The sequence below is a fragment of the Choloepus didactylus genome, chromosome 7 (genome assembly GCF_015220235.1).
Source record: "Choloepus didactylus isolate mChoDid1 chromosome 7, mChoDid1.pri, whole genome shotgun sequence".
Lineage (NCBI taxonomy): Eukaryota > Metazoa > Chordata > Mammalia > Pilosa > Megalonychidae > Choloepus > Choloepus didactylus.
In genome coordinates, this window is record NC_051313.1 from 109,587,204 (window position 1) to 109,601,917 (window position 14,714).

A 14,714-nucleotide genomic window follows, 5' to 3' on the forward strand; every position below is an offset into this window, starting at 1 on the left:
GTGTGACCTTTAGTAAGTTACTTTAACCTCCTGGAGACTTATTTCTCTGTCTATAATATGGGGATAACAATAATACCTTCCTCACAGACTGTCACAGGATTAAAATGAATGTGTGTTTGTTGATTACTGATATTGACTAGACTGGAAGCTTTTTGAGGGCAGGGTTAATTTCAGAAGATGCTTACCTGATGTTCTCGTGGCCTTAGGATGACTATGGCTGAGTGGTCCAGATGACGGTATAATAAAAATGACAATAAGTTCTTACATTGAATGTTTTCTACTATATGTGTATTATTTCCTTGTTGGAGAAACTTTGAAAAATATAAAGAAGAAAATGGAAATGAATCATAATCCCACTACTCAGAAATAATGACATTTGGTATCCTTCTTTCCAGTCTTGCATCTATGTAGTTTGCTATTTTCCTATAATTGGGATCATGTGTGATATTAAAGTTTACAGCCCTTCTTTTCCTCACTGACCTGGTGTGAACATAGAATGAGCATTTTCAGATGCCATTAAATATTTTTTGAAAATAGAGCTGTTAATGGTATTTGTGTTGCTTTCTTTTTTAATGGTTGAAAGACTGTACCCTGAGGGAGTTGACTGATAATTGGATGCCATTTTGGAGGAAGGGAGGTGTATCCCAGTCCCCATTTTTACCAGTGATCACCTGGCACCTTTGTGTCTTACTCATCTTGGTGTCACATACATTTCTCAGTCCACAGCAGAGATGTCCTTTCATTCATTCAGCAAAATCTATTGAGTATCTACTACATGCTAGGCATTGCTTTATGCACTTGGGATACATAGGTGAACAAATCAGGTAAAATTCCTTCCTTTGTATAGCAGTGGGCAGGGCTGGTAGGACAGAAAAAAAACAAAACACAAAATGAATAAGCAGAATTAGATTTAAAGCTCATCAGAAGGTGATAAGCACTATGGGCAAAACAAAACAAAAAATAAAGCTGGGTAAGGAGGATGGTATTGGGGAGGGGGTGGAATATTTAAATAGAGGGACATTGACAAACTGGAACTTTTTCAGAGGAGAATGACTAAGGTTATAGGAGTTCTGTAATGCCACCCAGAACCCAGAACCAGGATCGGTGGGTAGAGGTTCCAGCACAGAAGGTCAAGGAATTTTCTAATGGTGAGAACTGCCTGGCAATGGAATGGGCTGTGAGTGAGGACGAGTTTTCCATTTCCAGAAGTGTTTATGAAGAACCTGGATGCTCACCTGTCTCAGTCCATTCATGAGGGGATAATGAATCTGGTGGAAGCTTAGAATAAATAATATGTATGGCTCCTTTCGGTTCCAAGTCATAGTACGCAAAAGAAGAAAGAAAGGATTTTTCCACGAGTAAATTTTAATGCAGATAATTCTGCATTAACCACATTTTAATAGCTAATGCGCACCAAGAGCATAAGTAGAATCCCAGCATGTAGATAGAAATCGGAAGTTCTCAGACTGCCCTTAGCTATCGCTTTAGTTGGAATCCAGGTCTGCGCTTCAGGAACTTGAGAGGGTTAGTGGAAGTTCAGAAAGAGCCACAGAACTGGACAATGGACTTTTTTCTTTCTTTCAACTTTTAGTTTTGACATAATTTCTCAGACTTAGAGAAAAGTTGCAAGAATTGTAGAAAAAATTACCAGATGTTCTTCACCTGGTTCTTCCATTGTAACATTTTATTACATTCTCTTGCTCTATCCATCCAATATATAGGATTTTATTTACTGTTTGAATAACGAAGTTGCAGACATGATGCCTCTTTACCCCTAAATATTTTAGCGTGTCTTCCTAAAACAAGATCTTTTCTTATATAATCCCAGTAGAATGGTTTTTTTTAAAACCTAGGGAATTGATATAGATACAATACTAGTATCTAACCTACAGACTTCATTCAAATTTCACAATAGTCCCACTGATATGCTGTATAGCAAAACAAAACAAAAGGCCTAGATGACGCTTTGTTTTTGGTTGTCATGTCTCTGTAAGTCTCTTTTGACCTGAAATGGTTCTTTATTTTTCCCTTGTCTTTCATGACATTGACATTTCAGAAGACATTTCCTCCTCACTCTGAATCCTTGCATCTGTCTGTAGAAGGCATCCCGCTCGGGGTCCCCTTCCCGCCCTCCCCACTTCTCTGAGTCTGGGGCCACCCCTCTTCCCCACACTGATCCATATTTGCTTTCTGCATTTGCGGGTAGAGGGCTTGGTGGTGTCCCCCACGGTGGTGCACTGGTGTCAACTGTGTCTTCAGTTCTTAGGGAGGTTTCAGGTCTATAGTGCATAGATTCCACCCGTCCCACCATCACCTGGTCCCTTATACCTTACACCAGAGCCTCAGTTTCTCAGCATGGGGCCCAGGGTGTCAAATGCATCAACATCTGGGGAGTCTGTCAAAAATATACAATACTGGGCCCCACTCCAGACCCCAACTTTTTAACAAACTTCCCAGTGATTCTTAGGCAACTGACGTTTGGGACTCACTGTGGAAAGCCCTCCTTATAAAATGATCTATTGGTCTGATTGACTAAATGATTGCTTAGATGAACTGCTGCATTGTGTTTCTATGCAGGGTAGAATGAGGGGAAACTTTGAAAATGAAGGTTATTGCCCACAGAGTAACTAAAGAATGTGGAATAATGCCGTGGGGCTTAAAATGGGGAAGCCTCTGTAGTCTGCAAGGGTGGCTGCCTCTACTCAAGCTTCGCTCTGCACTGATGTCCGACTCATAGCAGAGGGAAAGTGGCAGGTCTCTGAGCAGGTTTCAGACCCGTCCAACTCCCCCACCCCCACCCCCTTCCCAGAAGCTCTGAGAGCCGGAGTAACCGAAGACAGTTGCTCCACCCACAGAGGAGCCCAGCTGTTTCCCCCTGCCCCTAGGCCACCTGAATTCATTCACAGTTTTCCTGTCAGTTACCCCTGGCTTGCTCCGCAGCAGTGTGGGAGAGGGCCCCTCTAGAAAGGGGTGGGGTGGCGTTTCATATACTGTCCGCCGGTTGTCTGTCCTCCTGCCTCAGCTGAACAGGTGCAGGCAGTTGCAGCCGGGTGAAATGAGGACGGTCTTCCTCTCCTTTCCTCCCCCATCTCCCTCCAGCTCACCCCCCCCCCAACCCAGCTACCCAGAAGCCACATCCCATTTCCTCCCTCTCTGCCCTCCATCCTGCACAGGGTAGCGCCCCAGGGGAGGAGGCGCTTTAAGCTGGGAGAAGGCACCCTTAAGGGAAAGTGGAAAGCAATGCTTTTTTGAGGGGGGAGGTGGAGAGCTGGAAGTGGTGGCCCAGGAGGGGAGGGCTGTTCAGGGACCACCTGGATCACCCACTTGAGCTGCTGCTTCTAAGCCCACAAAAGGGGACAGTTATGAAGCTAATCAGCTCCGCTCCTTCAGGGTTTCCTCCTCCTCCTCCTCTCCTGGGGGCCTGGGCCCGGGTGGAGGATGAGGGACACAAATTCACATTCTAGAACAAAGGTTCTAGAGCTAAGCCTGTATCAGCATCCCTGAGTCCCACTCAGGGATTCTGATTCTTGTATGACTGGGCTGGGACCCAAGAATTTGCATTTCTAAGGTGTTTGGTGGTACAGGAACCAGGGTTCTCCCCTAGGGCCTCTGATAAGGAGGATCCGCCCAGCACAGCTAGGGGAAGAACAGGTCCCTCTGAGAAGTTGGGGCCCCCAGACATGGCCTTATCACTCAGGCTCAAATCACAACCCTCCCTCCTTACAGTTCTCTGTGGCTTTGCCGGGTTGGGGTGGGGCCATGGCTTAAGGGAAGAGGGTGGAAAGAAGACTTTTTCTATCTCCTTCCCCACCCCCATGACCACATCACTCCAGGCATTTTCCCCACCCTGAATCTTTTGTTGCTGTATCTCCTTTCCTGCTCTGTAAAATCACCTTCAACTATACTCTATGGAATATTAGACGGCTATTCAAAAGCAGGAGGGTGATCTCTATGTAGTGACTTGGGAGGGGTTCACCATGATATATTACTGAGTGAAACTGCTTAACTGTTGGTTGAGAATGTTCCTGCTTTTGTAAAAGTAAGCAACACAAAGCTGTAAATTAATATATATGTAAATATTGACCTGTACCACAGATAAAAACTCTGGAGGGACCCTTTTCAGACCTCCCGTAGTTTACCTTTGGAGGATGGGAGACTTCCTTATGTACTTTCTCTAATCCTCTGTTTGCACAAGCCTAAGTCACTTTGTAATTAAAGCCAATGAACTTACACCAACACTCATATCAGCAGAATTCACAGTAGCCAAAAGGGGGAAACAGCCCAAGTGTCCACTGACAGAAGAATGGAAAAACAAAATGTGGTATATCCATAATGGAATACTATCCAGCCATTAAAAGGAATGAAGCTCTGATACACACTATGACATGGATAAATTTTAAAAGCATTATGCTAAGTGAAATAAGCCACACACAAGATGACAAATATTGTATGGTTCCACTTACACGAAATATCCAGAATAAGCAAATTCACAGAGACAGAAAGTAGATTAGAGGTTACATTGGCTGAGGGGGAGGGGGAATAGGGAGTTATTGCTTAAAGGGTACAGTTTTTGATTTGGGTAATGAAACAGTTTTAGTAGTGGAACGTGGTGATGGTAGCACAATATAGTAAAGGTAATTAAGAAATGCCACTGAATTGTACACTTAAAAATGGTTAAGATGGCAAATTTTATGTTATATATATGTTACCTCAACAACAAAAGTCTTTTTTTTTTTTTTTTTCCCTTAAAGCCAATGCACTGCAAATAATAGAAAATGGTGCAGCTCTGGCAGCTATGTACTGAATTGTTAGGGAGTAAGAGGTGGGGGTGGAGGCACTTTTTAAAAAAAAATTCAAACAGTTGTTAAAAGGAGAATTACTGGTTTTTAACTTAAAAAAAAAAAAAAGCCCAAAAGATGATAGAAATATAGGAATAGAAGAAACAGAACGGCCTTCCCCCAGCAGCTCCTGGCTCCCCGCCTTCCAGCTGCTGCCCCAGGCCGTCCGTGCCCTTCCAGCTGCTGTGCCATCTCATTCCTCCCCACTGTCACTTCTCCCCATGGAGTGGCCTTCACCTGCTGCCTCCGTTGCTTCAACAGCCATTCTTTTTATTTTAAAGAAATATTACACTTTTTTATTTGCCAATCGACAGCATTCCAACAAGGGGGGAAAATTGCATAGACTTAAACGGCACCATGAGCATGCCTTGGTGTTCCTGTGGAAGCCTTGCTGCTCCTCTCTGCACACGCATGTCCTTTCATAATTGTAATCTGCACAAATGCTATTTTGTGTCCTGACATTTTTTTTACGTCACCCAATTTTGCGAGCCGGTCTATGTATGGACACCACATCATTTCTTCCATGAATGGTGCTGTGGTTGTTTAGCCAGACCCTGATTGTTAGCCTTTGGGTGGTTTCCAGTTTTTTGCTGTTTATTCATTCATGGTTTAACCCCCTGCCTTTGGGCTCCACCTCCCACCGGTCTATAAAAACTGCCCTCTTGAGGTCACTGCCGTTGGTCTTTCCTCCAAATACATCAGTGGCTTCTCAGTCCTTGACTATGGCCTTGTGCTGACCGCCCCCCCCTCGCTGCCACCCACCAACACATCCATCAAACCCTTCCCGCAAGTCCAGCCTCCCTTCACTGGCTTTGATTCCACTACTACCCCCCATAGACATTTGTACATTTTCATTGTAAAATAATTAAATAACTCATAAATGTATAATATAGAAAGTAAATACATTTTCATTTTAAATTTTAATTGAATTATGAAGTACATACAAAAGAACATAAATGTCAGTATGTATTAAATTATGAAGTTCTGTAATAAAATTAAGCCCATTAGGTACCCTGTCAAATAGAAGCAGGGACAACAGGCATTCTTGACTTGTTCCTGAATTTAAAGGAAATACTTCAAAAAATAAATAAATAAAAATAAAGGAAATGAAAAAAATACAGGAAATGCTTCTAAATTTTTTCCACCTGCTAATAATGATTGCGGTAGGTTTTTGGTAAATGCTCTTTAATAGGTTAAAGAAGTTCCCTTTTATTTTTATTTTGTTGTTTAAATGACATTAATTCTCTAATGTTAAACTTTCTTTGTATTTCTAGGATAACTCTAATTAGGACATGATGTGTTATCTTGTTTGGCTTGTTTATATTTTGAATGGGGTATCAGCATTTATGCCCATAGTGATATTAACCTGCAGTATTTCTTTCTCTTATTATACTTGGCTGGTTTGCAATTTAAGGTTTTACTACCCTCATTGAATGAGTTGAGAATGGTTCTTCCTTTTCTAATCTTTAGAAAAGGTGGCATAAAATCAGAATTGACAGTTCTGTTTACTAGAACATTCCTGTAAAACCTTTTCAATCTCGTATCATCTTTGTAGGAAGATTTTAAATTACTGACCCTGGTTTGCCTGGGCCTGTGCCACCTTATGCCTGTTGTCCCGGAATATTTATTTATTTATTTTTGTTACTTTTTAAATTAAAAGCATTTATTGTGATAACATATATACGAATGAAAATTTCCCATTTTAACCATTTTCATGTGTAGAATTCAGTGATATTAATTACATTCGCATTATTGTGCCACCATCACTGGCATCCGTTACCAAAACTTTTTCTTCATCATCCTAAACAGAAACTCTTCCCATTAAGCAATAGCTACCCATTCTCCCCATTCCCCCTAGCCCCTGGTAACCTGTAATCTATTTTCTGTCTATGAATTTGCTTATTCTAGGTAATCATAAAAGTGGAACCATACACCATTTTTCCTTTTTTGTCTTATTTCACTTGACATGATGTCTTCAAGTTTCATCCATATTGTAGCATATATCGGAACTTAATCCCTTTTCACAGCTGAATAATATCCTGCCATATTTGCTAACAGCTCTCCCTTTTACTTTCAAAAATATCCTGGTTTGGATGATAAAATATGTGGTTTTTCTGTTTTTAGGACTGTGTAGATTTTTCTCCTTCCAAAGTTACTTTTGGTAAAGTATATTTTTCTAGAATATTGTTCATTTTGTCTGCTTCAAATTTATTGGCATAAAGTTGTTCATAGTTTTCTCATATTTTTAAATTCTTTTGTGGCTTTAAATATATCACTTTTTCAATCTCCAGCGTTATTTGTATCTTCTTTCTTTTTCTTGAACAGTCTTACCTAAGTTTTGTCCATTTTAATAGTCTTTTCAACTATTGATGTTAGTGATTGTCTCTACTGTTCGTTTTATTAATTTTTGTTCTTTATTGTTTTCTTCCTTCTACTTTCTTAGAATTTATTCTGCTGTTCTTTTTCTAACTTCTTAAGTTCTATGCTTGATTTATTCATTTGAATCTTTTTAAACAAATATGTGCACATAAGACTATGTATTTCCCTCTAAGTGTTTTTTTTTTTACCTGCATCCTATAAGGTTGTTATTGAATATACATATCATAAAATGCACAGATCTTAAATCTACAACTTAATTCAATGAGTTTTGACAGATATAAACACTTATGTTGCCGTCACCCAAATCAAGCAAGATGTAGGACATTTCCATCATCCTAAAAAGTTACAGGGAGCCCATTTTGGATCTTTCTCCCTCTTACCACCAAAGGTAACCAGCATTAGAACTATGCTTGTATAGAACTTCATCTCAATGGAATCATACAAAATAATCTCTTTTGTGTCCAGCTTCTTTCACTGGGTATATGTTGTCTGTATCAGTAATTTGTTCTTTTTATTGCCCAGTAATATCCCATTGTATGGATATATACTATTTGTCTATCCATTCTCCTGTTAAGGGATGTTTGGTTTGTTTCCAGTTTTTGGCTATTAGCAATACAGCACCTATGAACATTCTTATATAAGACTTTTGTAGACATAAGCTTTCATTTTTGGGGTAGGTATCTAGGAATGGAACATCAGGGTCTTAGTGTAGGAATCCTGTAAGTTTTAATATGTGGCATTTTCATTATCATTTAATTCTAATTTTAAAAACATTTCCAGTAAGATTTTTTTCTTTGATCTATAAGTTATTTGGAAGTATGTATAAAAATTTCTACATGTGGGATTTTTTGTTGTTATTGCTGATTTCTAATTTAATTGCATTATGGTCACCTGATCTAGTCTTTATGACACTGATTTTTTTAAAATGTTTGTGACTTGCTTTATGGCCTAATATATGGTAAATTTTAATAAATATTATTTATATGCTTAAAATGGATATATATATCTTCATATATATATTTGATCAAGCTCGTTAATGCATCATTTGAATTTAATGAATACTTTCTGATTTTTCCTGCTTGATCTATCAATTACTAAAAAAGGTGTATTAAAATCTCCTACCTCTGATGGTGGATTTATTGATTTCTCCTTGTCTAGTTTATCTTTAAAAATATTTTCTACCTTTGTTATTTTGGATATGCAAATTTAGAATTATTGAATCAAACAATAAATTGTTACTATTGTAGCAAAATTTAAAATCATCATATAGTGACTATCTCTTATAGTGCCTTTTTTTTTAATAAATTTTATTTTGAAATAAATTCAAACTTACAGGAACAGTTGCAAAAACAGTACAAACCCCATACATAGAACTCCAGCATACCCCGACCCCCTCCCCGGATACCCCATCTACCACCTTTAACATCCTGTCACACCACCATTTCTTTCTTTCCCTCCCTCTCTCCCTCCCTCCCTCTCTATCTATCATCCATCATCTATTGCTCTGTCCTCTGAACATATGAGAGCAAGCTGCACACATCCTTGAACAAACAATGTAATTCACATATACATTTCCCATGAACAAGAATGTTCTTTTATGCAATCCCATTAAGCGCAGCTAAGAAGTTCAAGAAATTCAACATTGATACAAAGCTTACATTCGTATTTCCTTTTTTTTTTTTCTTATATCCCATCTGTGTACCTTTGAGCCTTGTCTCCTCCATCTTCAGATCCCATCCAGGATCATCCTTGGCATTTAATTGTCATCTATTTAGACTGACTTTTTTTTCAATTGTGGAAACATATAGCCTAAATCTTCCTATTCCACCCCCCCAGCATTCCATTAGTGTGATTAATCACATTTAGAATGTTGCAATGCTATCACCTTCCCACCATCCATTTCTAGAAGTTTCCCTTCAAACCAAAGAGAAACCCTACACTTATTTCTTAACTCCCCATTGCCCCTTCCCCCACTTCCTGTAACCCATACTTTACTTTTCATCTCTATGGTCATATTCTCTGATACTTTCTTTGTGTTTACTATGGGGCTTAAATTTAACATCTGAAATCTATAACAATCTTGTTTTTCTTTGATACCAACTTAACTTCAACATGACACATAAACTATGTTCCTATACTCCTCCATTCCCCCAGCTTTATGTAGTCTTATAGTCTTTTTACCTTAGTGCCTATTTTGTCTAATGTTAATATTTGGCATCAGCTTCCTTCGATTAGTATTTATTTGTTTATCCCATCATTTTACTTTCAGCCTATGTATTATTTTTTTCCACCTATGCTATTAATGAGGACTGGGCTAATAGTAAGACGATCTCCATTCTAGTCCTGATTGTATCCTAGAGTCTTAGGTTCCTCATCTTTCAGTAGTGTGTAAAAGTCTTTACCTTGCACATCCCATGCCACATGTTTTGAGAATCAAATGAGATAAGGTATGTGGAATTACTTTGAAAACTGTAAAGTATTTTGCACATCATTATTGTTTTTGCCACTTAACAGTGTATGTCCTCAAAGCTCAGTATTCTACCATCAATTTAAAACGTTCTGTTCAAAACCAAATTCTTCATCCTTTCTCCCACCAAAATAACTTTGGCTTCTTAAGCACCTAAGCAATGGGCTTATGTTAAGCCTTGCCCAAAAGGAGCTCAAGGTCTAATAGAACACTGACCTGTAAACCATCCTCTAGAAATGTTGTAGAAATTCACACAAAGTTCTGCAGGAAGATCCTGTAGGGAGAGGTAAACCCTGTGGCGAGGAGGGTGGCTGAGTTAGGGAAAGCTCCCCAGGTCAGGAGAAGCTCATTTCCACATTTCTGCCAAACATACTAGAACCATCATCCATCATTCTGCCAGCACAGCAGACTGGACTATATAAAAGTATACAGCTTTTTTGACTTTGCAACTTCCAAGCGGTGACTCAAGGATCCAGGCTCTTTCCATCTGGTGGCGACTCAGCCTCCAGGTCTGGAAGTCCCCTCCTAGCTCTTTCTGCTTCCTACTCCTTGAGCAGCTGAGAGAGCCGGATGACTGAGCCAGGTGGAAGTGGCTACGTTTCGTTGACCAGAGCCCAGTGGCATGGCCCCAGCCTAGCTTCAAGGGAAACTGGGGCTTGTAATTTTCCTGTGTACTCAGGCAGAGGAAGGGAGGTTGGTGAGCATTTAACCAGTCTTGGCCATAGCTGCCCTAGGGCCATCTTTGACAGCAGCCACTCTTGACTTGTATTCCTTTTGCTGCTCTTCATGTACAGGCCTGTACAACAGAGGAGAAGGAGTCACTTCAGTAGTCCCAGGTGTTCAGTACCTGTGTGAGGGGACCCTCGAATTCTTTCTGCCATCTTGTTCACTGTAATAATCCTGCCAGCCAATACAAACTGATTTGGGCACCAAGACCAGGGCACATAGTAGGAATGCAATAATGCAATAATATTCCACACTGCTACCCCCAGCCTCACTCCATCGTAGGTCTCCTATAACTTGTCCCAGGTTCAGATTACACATGTCAGTCAAGGTGCCAGCTAATTAATCGGATAAACTGATTTTTCTGGAAGTACTACTTGGATCCAGTGCAAAGGTTGCTGCTTCACACAAAGGTTCATTTCGACAAGGGCCTTCCCTTCCTGTCCTGGTCTGTGGGAGGGAGAGATGGTGCAGCATTCAAGCCAGGGAGTGGGGAAAGAGATACTGGCCATCAACCTCACCTAAAAGAAGACAGATCCTCTCAGCACATCCCTCATGATGGCTGGGGAAGGCGAGGTGGGGGGACCGGGAGGGGAATGTGGCAGAGACATTGGATCCGTAAATTTCTGAGCTCTGAGAACCGTGGTAGGTGCCTGAGGGGTTGGGGGCAGGATATAAAATGAGAGTTGTCCTTCCCTTCAAGGAGTGAGGGAAATACGAGAGCACAATTAATAAGCATGCAGAGTGAACTATGTCAAGTGCTAAAAGAGACATAACCAGAGTGTAGACAGGGATGAGATCCATTCAAGCTGGAGGTTTGGGAAGGTTCCATGAAGAGGTTCATGGTGAACTTTTTTATGTATATTGGAGCTCTTTCCCTGCCACTGTGGGGTTGGGTGGAGATGAGGCTGGGGTGCATTCAGATTTGGCTCCACATAACCCACCAGCATGGCAGAGGAAGGCATGGCTGCTGGAGGTGTGATGGATGCTGATGCACACTGTTCTCCCAGAGGTGATGAAGACCGTCCTCATCCATGAAGGCCTGGCATGGGGAATGTGGAATCCGCAAGCTGCCAAAGCCCTGGAGAGGCGCCAGGCCCACTTCTGAGTGCTCGTGTGCAACTGTGATGAATCCATGCATGTCAGGTTGGTGGAGATCCTTTGTGCTGGACTCCAAATCAACATAGTTAAGGTTGATGACAACAAGTAATGAGGGAAATGGGTAGGCCTCTCTAAAATCAACAGAGAAGGAAAACCCCATAAAATGGTTGCTGTGTCAGCAAAGAATCTCAGGCCAAGGATGTCAATGAAGAATATTTCAAATGCAAGAAATGAACAAATGAAAACTTGGCTCTCAACATCAAAAAAGTGTATATTGGATTTTCTACAAATACTAGAACACAGAAAGAAGAGAAAATTGCCCACGATGTCATTCAAAGTGACCTCTGTTATCTCAGGATGATGGGATTATGGGTGATTTCTGTTCTCTCTACTTTCCTATATTTTTAAGTCTTCTATAATGAGTTTTACCATAAAGAGAATACACATTTATAAAAACAAAATGTGAAACCCCAAGACAAATCAACACTAACATTTCAGTATATTATCTTCCTATTCTTTCTGTAATAGATAGTTTTGGTCTATCTGTTCATACAATTATATACACTGCTGTTTTTAACTTCTCAGCATTTGCCCTACTATTTCTAAATGCTTCATAAATATAACCGAGAAGTCATGGGACATAATTTAAATAGCCCTTTCCCTCCTGTTGGACTGTAAGGTTGTTAGCAAATATTTGCTATTATAAATATCCCTTTGTACATCCTTCTGTGTAATTTTTTTTAATTTGGAATTTTTTTAGGATAGACTTTTTTTTAACTTATTTTGAAATAATTATAGATTCACAGGAAGGTTCAAAGAAACATATAGAGAGGACCCATTCACCCTTCACCCAGCCTGCTCCAATGTTAACATTTTGCATAACTTACAGTGCAATATCATGGCCAAGAAATTGATTTTAGTACAATCTGTGGAATTTATTTAGATTTTACCACTTATACATTTTCTTTTGTGTGTGTGTGTGTGTGTTGCTCTGTGCAATTTAATGACTTGTTGCTTTGTGTAACTACAAGATGCTTAACTGTAGCATTACTAGAAGATTTTTAGACTAGATTTTTAGAGGTAGGATTCCTGGGTCAAAGGTTTGATATTTTTTCTTTTAATAATTCTAAAAGTAGCACATGCTCATTGTTAAATAAATAATAAAACTTCTATAGAAATGTACAAAGAAGTAAAACTTTCCCATCACCCCTCCTCTTGAACACTCCACACAGTTGACCATTGTTAATGGTTTTCTCTGGGTTTTTCAAAACATTTTCTATGTGTGGTTTAAATATTTTAAAGGCCTTGATAACTACTGATAAATTGTTTTCAAAAAGACCTGTAACAAGCCACAATCATTTCTAATTGGGAGTGAGAATTAAATTTTTTGTTCACTTTTTAAATAGAAATACAATATGTATTTTATAGAAATACAACATTGTAGAAGACATAACATTTTTAAAGAAAAATTTGAAATCATCCATAAAAGAGGTGACCAATATTTTCAAGTATTTCTTTCTGGGCCTAAAAACAGGAGCACACATCACAGGTGCACGAAATAAGCCTGAGCACCAGATCCAGAAATAGTATGACAGTGCCCAGTCCACTCATGGACACTGTAATAGAGTTGGAATTCTCTGTTCAGTTTTGTTTCTGCTTTTTTTTCTGATTTAATATAGTGAGTATTTCTCCCTATCTTTTAAAGTTCTAATAATCTTGTGTTAATTGTCCACATACCTGTAAATATTTGGATTCTTCCCTAGCTTCCTTATAGCAGATTCCTAGAAGAATATGAGTATTTTTAAAACTTTTGGTGCCTATTGCTCAGATGCTTATTGCTTTCCAGAAATATCAAATTTACGTGGTGCAGATAAGATTTTAATGGGGAGGGAGATTGGTGAGCACATGGCAGTTATGTAGACGGCTTCTGACAAGTGGCCAGCTTGAAGGCTGGTGGCTCCTTCCAGTAGGTTGGTTGGTTCCTCACCTCTGTTGTTCTGTGGCCTGAACATTCACAAGTATTTACTGAGCACCTTCTCACTCTGCGTTGTTGCAGGTGCTGGAGATAGTGTGGAGAATAAGACAACCCTCTGCCCCTTGGAGAGCTTTATTCTGATAGGGGAGTCTGCTTTTATTCTGGTGTGAATACTTACTATGCACAAATAAGTATAAAATATAGTGACTGACAGTGAAGAAATTGTGAAGAAAGGTAAAGTGGGGTCTGGGCACAGAGTGTGTCTGCCTGGGCATGGTGGAGCCATTTTAATTGGGTTGTTGGGGAAGGCCTTTCTGAGGTTGTGAGCGAGGAGCCGAAGAAAAATCTAGAGCACTGGTGGTTCCCGACCCTGATGTGGCTTCAAAGAACTTAGAATCACTTGGGGGAGCTTTAAAAAATCCCCGTGCCCAGGCCATGCTCCAGACCAAGTAAATCCCAATCTCTGGAGGTGGGACCCAGGCGTTGGTGTTTTTTAAATTCCTCAGATGGTTCCAAGCTACAACCAGGGTGGAGAACCAGTGGTCTAGGGCAGCTCTATCCATTAGAAGTATAACGTGAACCACAAATGTAATTTAAAATATTCTATTAGCCGTATTTCAAGCAATAAAAAGAAATAGGTGAAATTAATTTTAATAATATATTTTATTTAACCCAATGATATCCAAAATATTATCATTTCATCCTATAATCAATATAAAAATGATCAGTGAGAGTGTTTCTTGTTTTTTTTTATTTTTGTGTTTAGTCTTTGAAATCCAGTGTGTATTTTATATTCACAAGCACATCTGAATTCAGATCAACACATTGCATGGGCTCAGTAGGCACCTGTGGCCACCGTATCAGACAGCACAACCTGGAGGAAGAGCTTTCCACGCATCAAAAGCGTTAAAACATGCATGTGTTGGTGAGTTTGAGGTACTTCTAAGAAGCGAGTGTTGCTGGATGGGAGTAAACGAAGGTAGGAGTGGTAAGAAATGAGGGCAAAGAGATAGCCAGGGCTTACTATTTAGGAGTTTATTCTAAATGTCATGATGGGAAGACATTGGACACTCTTAAGGCAAGAAATGATTTGCTCTGATTTACTTTTGTTTTTTTAAACTGGGTCTCTAACACTTTTTTTTTTAACTTTTCATTTTGAAATAATTTCAAACTTACAGTAAATCACGAAAGTAAAACAGAATCCACAGAGAACTCCAACATACCCCCCACC

The 14,714-nt window shown here is 39.7% G+C and overlaps 1 protein-coding gene and 1 pseudogene across 2 annotated transcripts in view; both read left to right on the forward strand.

Moving 5' to 3' along the window:
* CCND3 (cyclin D3) overlaps positions 1–14,714 on the forward strand; it is an 86,414-nt gene that overhangs the window by 24,037 nt on the left and 47,663 nt on the right. The gene's annotated exons all lie outside the window — the stretch shown is intronic.
* On the forward strand, positions 9,266–14,178 carry LOC119539018 (annotated as a pseudogene).